Source organism: Schistocerca gregaria, chromosome 6, assembly GCF_023897955.1.
Source record: "Schistocerca gregaria isolate iqSchGreg1 chromosome 6, iqSchGreg1.2, whole genome shotgun sequence".
Classification (NCBI taxonomy): Eukaryota; Metazoa; Arthropoda; class Insecta; order Orthoptera; family Acrididae; genus Schistocerca; species Schistocerca gregaria.
The window spans coordinates 202,143,234-202,156,008 of record NC_064925.1 but is presented as its reverse complement, the minus strand read 5'-3'; the positions used below and the strand labels follow the sequence as shown (position 1 = coordinate 202,156,008).

General features: G+C 45.9%; 1 non-coding gene across 1 annotated transcript; it reads right to left on the bottom strand.

The window, feature by feature from the left end:
* Window positions 1-9,462: 9,462 nt before the first annotated feature.
* Window positions 9,463-9,539, bottom strand: Trnas-cga (transfer RNA serine (anticodon CGA)). Its single transcript has one exon. It is a non-coding gene; the product is annotated as a tRNA-Ser (tRNA).
* Window positions 9,540-12,775: the final 3,236 nt, after the last annotated feature.

Here is a 12,775-nt window from a genome sequence, read left to right as displayed (position 1 = left end):
TGTCGTATCGTGACATTGCTGCTTGCGTTGGTCGAGATCCAATGACTGTTAGCTGAATATGGAATCGGTGGGTTCAGGAGGGTTATACGGAACGCTGTGCTGGATCCAAATGGCCTCATCTCACTAGCAGTCGAGATAACAGGTATCTTATCCGCATGACTGTAACAGATCGTGCAGCCACATCTCGATCCCTGAGTCTACAGATGGGGACGTTTGCAAGACAACAATCATCTGCACAAACAGTTGGACGACATTTGGAGCAGCATGGAGTATCAGCTCGGAGACCATGGCTGCAGTTACCCTTGACGCTGCATCACAGACAGGAGCGCCTGCGATGGTGTACTCAACGATGGACCTGGGTGCACGAATGGCAAAACGTCATTTTTTCCGATGAATCCAGGTTCTGTTTACAACATCATGATGGTCGCATCCGTTATTACTGCCAGAGGTGTTTGTTCTGGGTACTAATTTCTCAGGATCTATGCATCCAAATTGCGTGAAAATGTAATCACATGTCAGTTCTAGTATAATATATTTGTCCAATGAATACCCGTTTATCATATGCATTTCGTCTTGGTGTAGCAATTTTAATGGCCAGTAGTATGTATATACCACTATATAAGCAGTATGTGTTGGAAAAATTATTAAAAATGTGCAATGTATTAATGAAAAAGATTTAAAAAATAGAACCAAAATCATCAAAAAGTTAAAAAATTGTCAATGAAGTAAAAAGACAGTTTACCATTTTTCTCACTTTTGCGCTTCATGTGGATCAGTGTATGCGTAAATAGATTAGTTTTTAAGTTTCACCTACGGCTAGCTATCCAAGCCATACTAGTTTTAAGTGTGAGTTCCACCCAGTTCAGTTTAATGCAGCTGTCTCGGATAAACATTATAGGTCCATCCGTTTCATTGTATAATTAAATTATTTCAGCTAATTGGGTGGAAAATGTTTAGGGCCACCCAGTTCAAAGTATAAATTAAGTCTTCTGTTTGAGTGTAATTTCACTAGTAATAGTATTAGTGTAAGAGAAACTATAACTCTGCAATAGCTGTAAACAGTACTGCAATGTAAAGTACAAAAAAATGTTTCTCAATCAGTACTATTATTCATAAAAACCAAGTACTGCAAATTTTAAAAAAATTCAAGCAGTAACAAGAACTGTGAATTTAAAAGCAGTATTACTTCGTCTATTGTAAAAACAACAACATCTGTAGATGTAAAGCTGTATTACTGCTGTGAGTGTTTATGTCTCAATAAAAAATTGTCATTCCTAACCATACGTCTTTGTTGTTATTATTTCACTAATACCCACCGTTAGAAATGAATATAAAGACCGTGCAAAATGCACAAGATATTATTTTAAAGCATGAAGGAAGCGAATTTTAAGATGGAGGAAAACAGAATATATGTAATGATTGCATGGGATTTTGCCTATCGTGCTGCGCATATAGGTTTTGGGAACAGGTGGTGCGTCTTAGTGTCCGCTTCCAAAGACATATAGCAAACATGGTTGAAATTATATATCCTGTGCTTGAACAAAGGTACAGACGTAGGACCTGGGCAAAGCTACATGCTATCTAAGTAGGAGCTAAGTAGAAAGAATGAAGAACTCAGAATGTGACGTAAAAATTCATTTTTTCATTAATCCAACTTAAAAGTTATTTTTCATTTTCGTAAGCAGACACAACACTGTTTTCACACATCTTCTTCTTCTTAAGCTTATGGATATCAGGACACCCATAGAATTCCAGATCTTGAATAGATGCCGCAGTTGGATGGACCTACAATTATTGCATGTATGTTGTCGGGAAGGAGTGCGCCACTCTTCTTACAGTCTTCGTCCGCAGCCTCACAGCTCTAGTCGCTCACACCCACCCTGCCAGACGCCTACTACATCAGGTACTGGCATGCAGTGGGTTTTTATAGAAAATAATGAACACTATGTCCTTTCCATGATACCAACCATTTCAGGTACTGGCGTAAAATGGGCTTTTACAGAGAATTTAGTTAAATGGCATAATTTTCTGCTGTTGCATGTTTGCAGTGAAAATACTGGGGCAATAGCTTTACTATTTGCAATATAGTAAGAGGTAAGAAATAAAAAACACAGTACATGGTTATACACTTTTTTTATTCAGTAATCATACACAAGATGCACTGCATCAACTGGTTCTTTCTTTACCTTAACGCCAGTACAGAATATAGAAAATAAAAGCTTCTTGTAAGCACAGAATTCAGCATGTTTCTTCCCTCAAACTTATTGACAGTACTTTTCACCGGCACCATACTGACCCACTGTTCGCAATGGGCTTCGGCTATAGTGTGTGTGAAGAAGCCAAACGGTCGTCTCCGAATTTGTGTTGACTTTGTAAGTAGGCTGTTTAGGTTTTCTTATTGGTAACGCCACACAGCACTCTGTATGAAAAATCACTTGCTGTGCTGTGCGCAGTCTGTGGCTAGTTTGCATTGTTGTCTGCCATTGTAGTGTCGGGCAGCGGCAGCTGGATGCTAACAGCGCGTAGCGTTGCGCAGTTGTAGGTGAGCCGCCAGCAGTGGTGGACGTGGGGAGAGAGATGGCGGAGTTTTGTAATTTGTAAGACTGAATGTCATGAACTATCATATATATTATGACTATTAAGGTAAATACATTGTCTGTTCTGTATTAAAATCTTTCATTTGCTAACTATACCTATCAGTAGTTAGTGCCTTCAGTAGTTTGAATCTTTTATTGAGCTGGCAGTAGTGGCCCTCGCTGTATTGCAGTAGCTTGAGTAACGAAGATTTTTGTGAGGTGAGTGATTTGTGAAAGGTATAGGTTAATGTTAGTCAGGGCCATTCTTTTGTAGGGATTTTTGAAAGTCAGATTGCGTTGCGCTAAAAACTATTGTGTGTCAGTTTAAGCACATTCGTGTATAATTGTTCAAACAGGACGTTTCACATAGACCAGTCGTGTATAAATTGTTCTAAGGGGACGTTTCAGCTTTAAGTCTACAGTCGATCCCCAGACGGTGGTAGTTACATTTCCCTTACCGCGTCGTTACATTTTTGATAAGCTTGGTGCGGGAAAATTCTTTCTCACGATTGACTTGCGGGACGCATACTTCCAAATTCCGCTCGACGAACAGTCGCGGCGCTATTTTGTGATCAACACCCACCTTGGATTGTTCAAGTTTCGCAGACTTCCTTTCGGTAGTGCTTTGGCTCGTGCTATTTATCAGGCTTACTTGCAGCAGCTGTGTGCCACTGTCTCTGGTTGTTCCAATTATCTTCGCGATATAGTTGAGTCAAGTCGAACTCCTGACGAACATCTGCAGAATTTTCGTGCCTTATTTACTGTACTTTTGCAGGCAGGCCTCAAATGTAACAGAGACAAGTGCAAATTTTTTCAAACTGAGATTCGGTATTTAGGACATGTGATTAATGGACGGGGTATCCACCCCGCACCGTCACATCTCCGTGCGATTAGATACCTGCCAGCACCTAGGAACTTGAAAGAACTTCAGTCTGTGTTGGGCAAAATTACGTATTATGTTCGGTTTCAACCAAATGCAGTGTAGATTGCAGCGCCTTTGCACCGCCTTCGGCGTAAGAACGTTCCTTTTGTTTGGTCTTCGGAATGTGACGCTGCTTTCCACAAGCTCAAATCTGCATTGTTGAGTGATCGCTGTTTGATTCCTTTCCATCCCTCCGAACCAGTTGTTTTGGTTGTCGATGCATCTCCTCACGGTATCGGAGCGGTTCTCTCGCACCGCATTAATTCTTTCGATTGGCCGATTGCTTTTTCGTCTAAGTTGCTCAATTCTGCCCAGCAAAACTATTCTCAAATCGAGAAAGAAGCTTTAGCTATTGTATATAGAGTGGCAAAGTTACATGATTTTTTGTACGGTCGCAGGTTCTATTTAGTCACTGACCATTAGCCTTTGACATCGTTGTTTTACCCGTCAAAGCCATTTCCAGCCCGTACTGCAAAAAAGTTGCAATATTGGTCTTCGTTTTTGTTTAACTACAATTACGAAATTTTGTTTGGGCCTACGGCCCAGGATGGCAATCCCGCCTACCTATCGTCTAAAAAAATGGTTCAAATGCCTCTGAGCACTATGGGACTTAACATCTGAGGTCATCAGTTCCCTAGAACTTAGAACTACTTAAACCTAACTAACCTAAGGACATCACACACATCCATGCCCGAGGCAGGATTCGAACCTGCTACCGTAGCGGTCTCGCGGTTCCAGACTGTAGCGCCTAGAACCGCACGGCCACACCTATCGTCTACCTATCGGTCCTGACGACAAGTTTTATTCTTCCGAATTGTCATGCATGTTTATCGATTCGCAAGATACAGAATTAGCTGATGGTTTTCCTGTGGATTTTCCTCGCATAGCTTCTGTGACGGCCGCTGATGCTTCCTTGCAGATTGTTTTACAGTTCCTTCTTACTCAATGGCCTCCGTCTGCTACACGGATTAGTGGTGCCCTTTTCGATGTTGCTTTGTATTGATAAACAAATTGAGAATTTGCTTGCTAATTGTCGCTGTAACGCAGAGGATCAATGTGCTCCCCGCCAGTGCTTCTTTGCGTGGCCGACACCTACTGCGCCTTGGCAGCGCGTTCATACTGAGGTTGCGAGTCCTTTCTGGGACACCCACTCGTTGATAGTTATTGATGCGTGCAGCAACTTTTCTTTTGTTGTGCCTATGTCTTACACTACATCTGCCAGTACTATTCGGACTTTGATGTATATTTTTTGCATTGAGGGCCTTCCTCAAATTCTTGTCTCCGACAATGGCCGCCAGTTCGTTCTTCTGAGTTTGAAGCGTAGCAGGGCTGAATGCTTTGTGCGTCATTCAAGTCACAGATGAGCAAGTTGCGCGCCACGCACTCTCACAAGCGTGCGCTATGCACCTCCCTTGCTTCCTATCGCTCCCAGCCGTGCGGTTCCTGTTCCCCAGCAGAACTGCTACATGGGTGCACCCATTGGTCGCTCTTGCAGCTATTACACCCGCCGCTGCTTCGCCTCGTTCTGGCTTGGTTCCGCATGCTTTAATGTTCTATCGCGTTTTCTCTGGCAGGCAGTGCTGGGGGCAGGGGCGCATTCTTCGCCAGCTTGGCCGCTCCTTGTTTGTAATTTCTGGTCCCTCCGGCACTGTCAAGCGGCACTGGAACCAGATCCGTTTGTGCCGTCGTCGGTGTTCTGCGGCTGGTTCTTTTGCGGCAGAATCTACATCTACATCCATACTCCGCAATCCACCTGACGGTGTGTGGCGGAGGGTACCCTGAGAACCTCTATCGGTTCTCCCTTATATTCCAGTCTCGTATTGTTCGTGGTAAGAATGATTGTCGGCATGCCTCTGTGTGGGCTCTAATCTCTCTGATTTTATCCTCATGGTCTCTTCGAGAGATATACATAGAGGGAGGAATGTACTGCTTGACACCTCGTGGAAGGTGTGTTCTCGAAACTTCAACAAAAGCCCGTACCGAGCTACTGACCGTCTCTCCTGCAGAGTCTTCCACTGGAGTTTATCTATCATATCCGTAACGCTTTCGCGATTACTATATGATCCTGTAACGAAGCGCGCTGCTCTCCGTTGGATCTTCTCTATCTCTTCTATCAACCCTATCTGGTACGGATACCACCCGGGTAAGCAGTATTAAGCAGTGGGCGAACAAGCGTACTGTAACCTGCTTCCTTTGTTTTCGGATTGCATTTCCTTAGGATTCTTCCTTAGGATCATTCCATTTTAAATCAATCCTAATGCGTACTCCCAGATAATTTATGGAATTAACTGCTTCCAGTTGCTGACCTGCTATATTGTAGCTAAATGATAAGGGATCTATCTTTCTATGTATTCGCAGCACATTACACTTGTCTACAGTGAGACTGAATTGCCATTCCCTGCACCATGCGCCAATTCGCTGCAGATCCTCCTGCATTTCAGTACAATTTTTCATTGTTTCAACCTCTCGATATACCACAGCATCATCCGCAAAATGCCTCAGCGAACTTCCGATGTTATCCACCAGGTCATTTATGTATGCTTCCGCTGCCCCAGCCCACGACTCTACCGACGGCACCTCCGCCGCTCGTGCCTATGGCGTGGGCGCCCCTGCCTGCGCCGCCGCCGGTCAGGTCTGCCCGCCACCGCCACGGCCAAAGCCCCACCTCCACCAGCCGCCGGCGCTATCGCCGTCGTCGCTGCAATGTACCTCAATGGTGCCAGAGGCAATGGATGCTGAGGCTGCCCTCTTGTCGCCGCCGCCGTCGCCTCGTCCGAGCGTACACACTGGGGGTGCACGTCCCGGGCAGATTTTGAACAGGGCGTTTCCCTCGCCTCCTCGCAAGCAATTTGGGGATGCGGGTGGGCAGCATGCCCCCGCAGTTCCGATGTCTGCCCCCTCAGTTGCGTCGCCCCTGTCTTCCACCAACCGCCATCGGAAGCTCTATTCCATGATGGTCCGCCGTTTCAAGGGGGATGAGTGTGCCATCGGTAGTTCTGATGCCACAGCGTAGGTGCACTCTTGTAGATTGGACTACAAAAGCAGACGAACTACGCCGACCACAGCTCCCTCTAGCTGACGCTGTGGATTTCAACAAGTGCCACTCTGCTTTCTGCCCAGTTGATAAAGAGCACACGACCATGCAACTTAGCTTCTACTTCGTAGGGTGCTAGCCATTACAGACTTTGTCTCTGTTACTTCAGTGATAATTTAACTAATAGTAACTGTTAGCTTTGATATATGAACAGCTTGGCAGCTACATACTCATCAAGCCTAAGTTAAGTGGATGTCATTTACTAATATTCTCTATTAAATGTGCTTTTATTTTTACCTGCGCTACTGAAGTGCTTTACCTCTCCTGCTCCTCCTTGATTCCTTCACTCAGCCTATTTTGCAGATCACAGGAGCGGACCCACACGCCAACTTCCAGGCGGCATACAAAAGTATGGCTTATGAATGAAAGGAGCTTTATGATTGGCTCTTACTGAATTTACCTACCAAAGTGCTGTTGCTGCCTGTGTAGGAGCAGGGTCAGCGATTTTTTTCTGCATGCGAGACTTTTAGCGACAAAACCATTTTGTACGAGGTACATCCAAGTTCTAAGGCCTCCGATTTTTTTTCTCTGGACTGGAAAGAGATAGAAACATGCGCATTGTTTTAAATGAGGCCGCGTTCATTGTCAATACGTCCCAGAGATGGCAGCACCGTAAGGCAGATGGAATTTTACCGCCAGCGGTGAGAATGAGAACTGTTTTAAATACTTAAAATGGCGGCGTTTTCCTTACTTGAACTGCTTGCAATCATTCGTTTTCTGAATTTGCGTGGTGTGAAACCAATTGAAATTCATCGACAGTTGAAGGAGACATGTGGTGATGGAGTTATGGATGTGTCGAAAGTGTGTTCGTGGGTGCGACAGTTTAATGAAGGCAGAACATCGTGTGACAACAAACCGAAACAATCACGGGCATGCAGAAGCCGGTCTGACGACTAATCGAGAAAGTGGAGAGAATTGCTTTGAGCGATCGCCGAATGACTGTTGAACAGATCGCCTCCAGAGTTGGCATTTCTGTGGGTTCTGTGCACACAATCCTGCATGACGACCTGAAAATGCGAAAAGTGTCATCCAGGTGGGTGCCACGAATGCTGATGGAGGACCACATGGCTGCCCGTGTGGCATGTTGCCAAGCAATGTTGACGCACGACAGAATGAATGGGACTTCCTTTTCATCGGTTGTGACAATCCAGAAACAAAGCGCCAGTCAGCTCAATGGAAGCACACAGATTCACCACTACCAAAAAAATTTTGGGTATCCGCCAGAGCTGGAAAAATGATGGAGTCCATGTTCTGGGACAGCGAGGGCGTAATCCTTACCCATTGCGTCCCAAAGGGCACTACGGTAACAGATGCATCCTACGAAAATGTTTTGAAGAACACATTCCTTCCTGCACTGCAACAAAAACGTCCGAGAAGGGCTGCACGTGTGCTGTTTCACCAAGACAACGCACCTGCACATCGAGCTAACGTTACGCAACAGTTTCTTCGTGATAACAACTTTGAAGTGATTCCTCATGCTCCCTACTCACCTGACCTGGCTCCTAGTGACTTTCGGCTTTTTCCAACAATGAAAGACACTCTCCGTGGCCGCACATTAACCAGCCGTGCTGTTATTGCCTCAGCGATTTTCCAGTGGTCAAAACAGACTCCTAAAGAAGCCTTCGCCGCTGCCATGGAATCATGGCGTCAGCGTTGTGAAAAATGTGTACGTCTGCAGGGCGATTACGTCGAGAAGTAACGCCAGTTTCATCGATTTCGGGTGAGTAGTTAATTAGAAAAAAAATCGGAGGCCTTAGAACTTGAATGCACCTCGTACAGATCGCCATATTGCACTGACAGTTAAACATCGCTAAAGTTGTCTACATATCGTCAAATATATCCCACGTACTCACAGTACCGCAGTGCAGCACCGATGGAGGAGCTGCCGCTGTAAATGTGGCCCACGACCACAGCCACAGAAGGGAATGTCAGCCACAGATAGGCCAACCAGCCATGGACGATCTCCTGCCCGAAGAGAACCTGAGTGGTAGGAGTTCCTGCAGAGTACACATGCAGTCCCAAAGGCGACTCAACACAAACTGGTTATTAGTTCATTATTCACCCATCCAGGGGGAGCAAATTGTCATAAGCTGGAAGTTCTCTCAGGCTCTCTGAACTGGTGTACAAAGGCTGGGCCAGTTCCCCTCGGCACAACCGCGTTACTGTTCCTGGACCCTACCAGCTTGCCTGCTTTTAACACACATCTCCAGACTCTGGGATTACAAGACCATATGTATTTTCACATGGTTTGCCAGTATATCATACAATTTTCGCGATACTTTCCGACATCAAGCACTTACCAGTATGCTACTGATCACTTGCACCCTATAACACCAAATATATAGACTGGAAATTCCTTCTCTAGAAACCCGAAATTTTAGAGAGGTGGAGCGTACTATAAACCACTGACTAACTAGAAACTCTTCTCGTCTGCGAAGATCTTTATTTGGAAACTTAACAAAAATAGAGGAAACTGATATTTCCACTCACGAATACCGATGCTGGTGATATAACAGATTCCAAATCATGCTTATGTCTTACAAAGTCCGCTAAGGTGTTTCTTATGTCTAGAGAACAAGCAAATGTCTCTTCCATCCGTCTTTCACCTGTTAGATGCACATAACACACACGACAATCGATATTCTCTCAACCAAATAAAGAGGGGAAATGTGCAGAAGCAGTCAACCGACAATTTACATGAGAGGGAATAATAGTCCAGTGCAAACACACGTCCATATTGAATCTTCTCACATTTACACAGATAACACAAGGGTCACGAAGACTGCCTAACGCATACTGTGTATTAAGAATGAGATTTTCACTCTGCAGCGGAGTGTGCCCTGATATGAAACTTCCTGACAGATTAAAACTGTGAGCCGGACCGAGACTCGAACTCGGAACCTTTGCCTTTCGAGGGCAAGTGCTCTACCAACTGAGCTACCCAAGCACGACTCACGCCCCGTCCTCACAGCTTTACTTCTGCCAGGACCTCGCCTCCTACCTTCCAAACTTTACAGAAGCTCTCCTGCGAACCTTTCAGAACTAGCACTCCTGAAAGAAAGGATATTGCGGCGACACAGTTAGGTCAGCTACATTCCTGTACCCCAATTGGTCTCTCCATTCAGATGGCTCCTACCGTAAGCTGAAAAGGTGAATCATTCCTGATTTCCACCATACGCCACCGGCGCTGTGCGCCACGCAACCCAAAGTAGAATCATCCTCGAAAACCGGCTACATACATATTTATTTGATGGCTATACTTAGAATTAAATATTACGGTTGCGGCTTCAATTGAACGATATTCGACAATGAGCAATGTATCAGAAATACTCCCTGTTGATGGCTGTTGTTGTTGTTGTAGTCTTCAGTCCTGAGACTGGTTTGATGCACATCCTATGCAGGCTTCTTTATCTCCCAGTAATTACTGCAACTTACATCCTCCTGAATCTGCTTGGTGTATTCATCTCTTGGTCTCCCTCTACGATTTTTACCCTCAACGCTGCCCTCCAAGACTAAATTGGTGACCCACTGATGCCTCAGAACATGTCCTACAAACCGGTCCCTTCTTCTTGTCAAGTTGTGCCACAAACTCCTCTTCTCCCCAATTCTGTTCAATACTTCCTCATTAGTTATGTGATCTACCCACCTAACCCTCAGCATTCTTCTGTAGCACCACGTTTCGAAAGCTTCTATTCTCTTCTTGTCCAAACTATTTATCATCCATGTTTCTCTTCCATACATGGCTACACTCCATACAAATACTTTCAGAAACGACATCCTGACACTTAAATCTACACTCCTGGAAATGGAAAAAAGAACACATTGACACCGGTGTGTCAGACTCACCATACTTGCTCCGGACACTGCGAGAGGGCTGTACAAGCAATGATCACACGCACGGCACAGCGGACACACCAGGAACCGCGGTGTTGGCCGTCGAATGGCGCTAGCTGCGCAGCATTTGTGCACCGCCGCCGTCAGTGTCAGCCAGTTTGCCGTGGCATACGGAGCTGCATCGCAGTCTTTAACACTGGTAGCATGCCGCGACAGCGTGGACGTGAACCGTATGTGCAGTTGACGGACTTGAGTGAGGGCGTATAGTGGGCATGCGGGAGGCCGGGTGGACGTACCGCCGAATTGCTCAACACGTGGGGCGTGAGGTCTCCACAGTACATCGATGTTGTCGCCAGTGGTCGGCGGAAGGTGCACGTGCCCGTCGACCTGGGACGGGACCGCAGCGACGCACGGATGCACGCCAAGACCGTAGGATCCTATGCAGTGCCATAGGGGACCGCACCGCCACTTCCCAGCAAATTAGGGACACTGTTGCTCATGGGGTATCGGCGAGGACCATTCGCAACCGTCTCCATGAAGCTGGGCTACGGTCCCGCACACCCTTAGGCCGTCTTCCGCTCACGCCCCAACATCGTGCAGCCCGCCTCCAGTGGTGTCGCGACAGGAGTGAATGGAGGGACGAATAGAGACGTGTCGTCTTCAGCGATGAGAGTCGCTTCTGCCTTGGTGCCAATGATGGTCGTATGCGTGTTTGGCGCCGTTCAGGTGAGCGCCACAATCAGGACTGCATATGACCGAGACACACAGGGCCAACACCCGGCATCATGGTGTGGGGAGCGATCTTCTACACTGGCCGTACACCTCTGGTGATCGTCGAGGGGACACTGAATAGTGCACGGTACATCCAAACCGTCATCGAACCCATCGTTCTACCATTCCTAGACCGGCAAGGGAACTTGCTGTTCCAACAGGACAATGCACGTCCGCATGTATCCCGTGCCACCCAACGTGCTCTAGAAGGTGTAAGTCAACTACCCTGTCCAGCAAGATCTCCGGATCTGTCCCCCATTGAGCATGTTTGGGACTGGATGAAGCGTCGTCTCACGCGGTCTGCACGTCCAGCACGAACGCTGGTCCAACTGAGGCGACAGGTGGAAATGGCATGGCAAGCCGTTCCACAGGACTACATCCAGCATCTCTATGATCGTCTCCATGGGAGAATAGCAGCCTGCATTGTTGCGAAAGGTGGATATACACTGTACTAGTGCCGACATTGTGCATGCTCTGTTGCCTGTGTCTATGTGCCTGTGGTTCTGTCAGTGTGATCATGTGATGTATCTGACCCCAGGAATGTGTCAATAAAGTTTCCCCTTCCTGGGACAATGAATTCACAGTGTTCTTATTTCAATTTCCAGGAGTGTATACTCGATGTTAACAAATTTCTCTTCTTCAGAAACGCTTTCCTTGCCATTGCCAGTCTACATTTTATATCCTCTCTACTTCGACCATCATCAGTTATTTTGCCCCACAAATAGCAAAACTCCTTTACTACTTTAAGTGTCTCATCTCCTAATCTAATTCCCTCAGCATCACCTGACTTAATTCGACTGCATTCCATTATCCTCGTTTTGCTGTTGTTGATGTTCATCACATATCCTCTTTTCAAGGCACTATCCATTCCGTTCAACTGCTCTTCCAAGTCCTTTGCTGTCTCTGACAAAATTACAATGTCATCGGCGAACCTTAAAGCTTTTATTTCTTCTCTATGGATCTTAATACCTACTCCGAATTTTTCTCTTGTTTCCTTTACTGCTTGCTCAATATACAGATTGAATAACATCGGGGAGAGGCTACAACCCTGTCTCACTCCCTTCCCAACCACTGCTTCCCTTTCATGCCCCTCGACTCTTATAACTGCCATCTGGTTTCTATACAAATTGTAAATACCGTTTCGCTCCCTATATTTTATACCTGAGACCTTCAGAATTTGAAAGATAGTATTCCAGTCAACATTATCGAAAGCTTTCTCTAAGTCTACAAATGCTAGAAACGTAGTTTTGCCTGTCCTTAATCTAGTTCTAAGATAAGCCATAGAGTCAGTATTGCCTCACATGTTCCAACATTTCTATGGAATCCAAACAGATCTTCCCCAAGGTCAGCTTCTACCAGTTTTTCCATTCGTCTGTAAAGAATTCGCGTTAATGTTTTGCAGCTTTGACTTATTAAACTGATAGTTCGGTAATTTTCACATCTGTCAACACCTGCTTTCTTTGGGATTGGAATTATTGTATTCTTCTTGAAGTCTGAGGGTATTTCACCTGTCTCATACACCTTGCTCACCAGATGGTAGAGTTTTGTCAGGACTGGCTCTCCCAAGGCCGTCAGTAG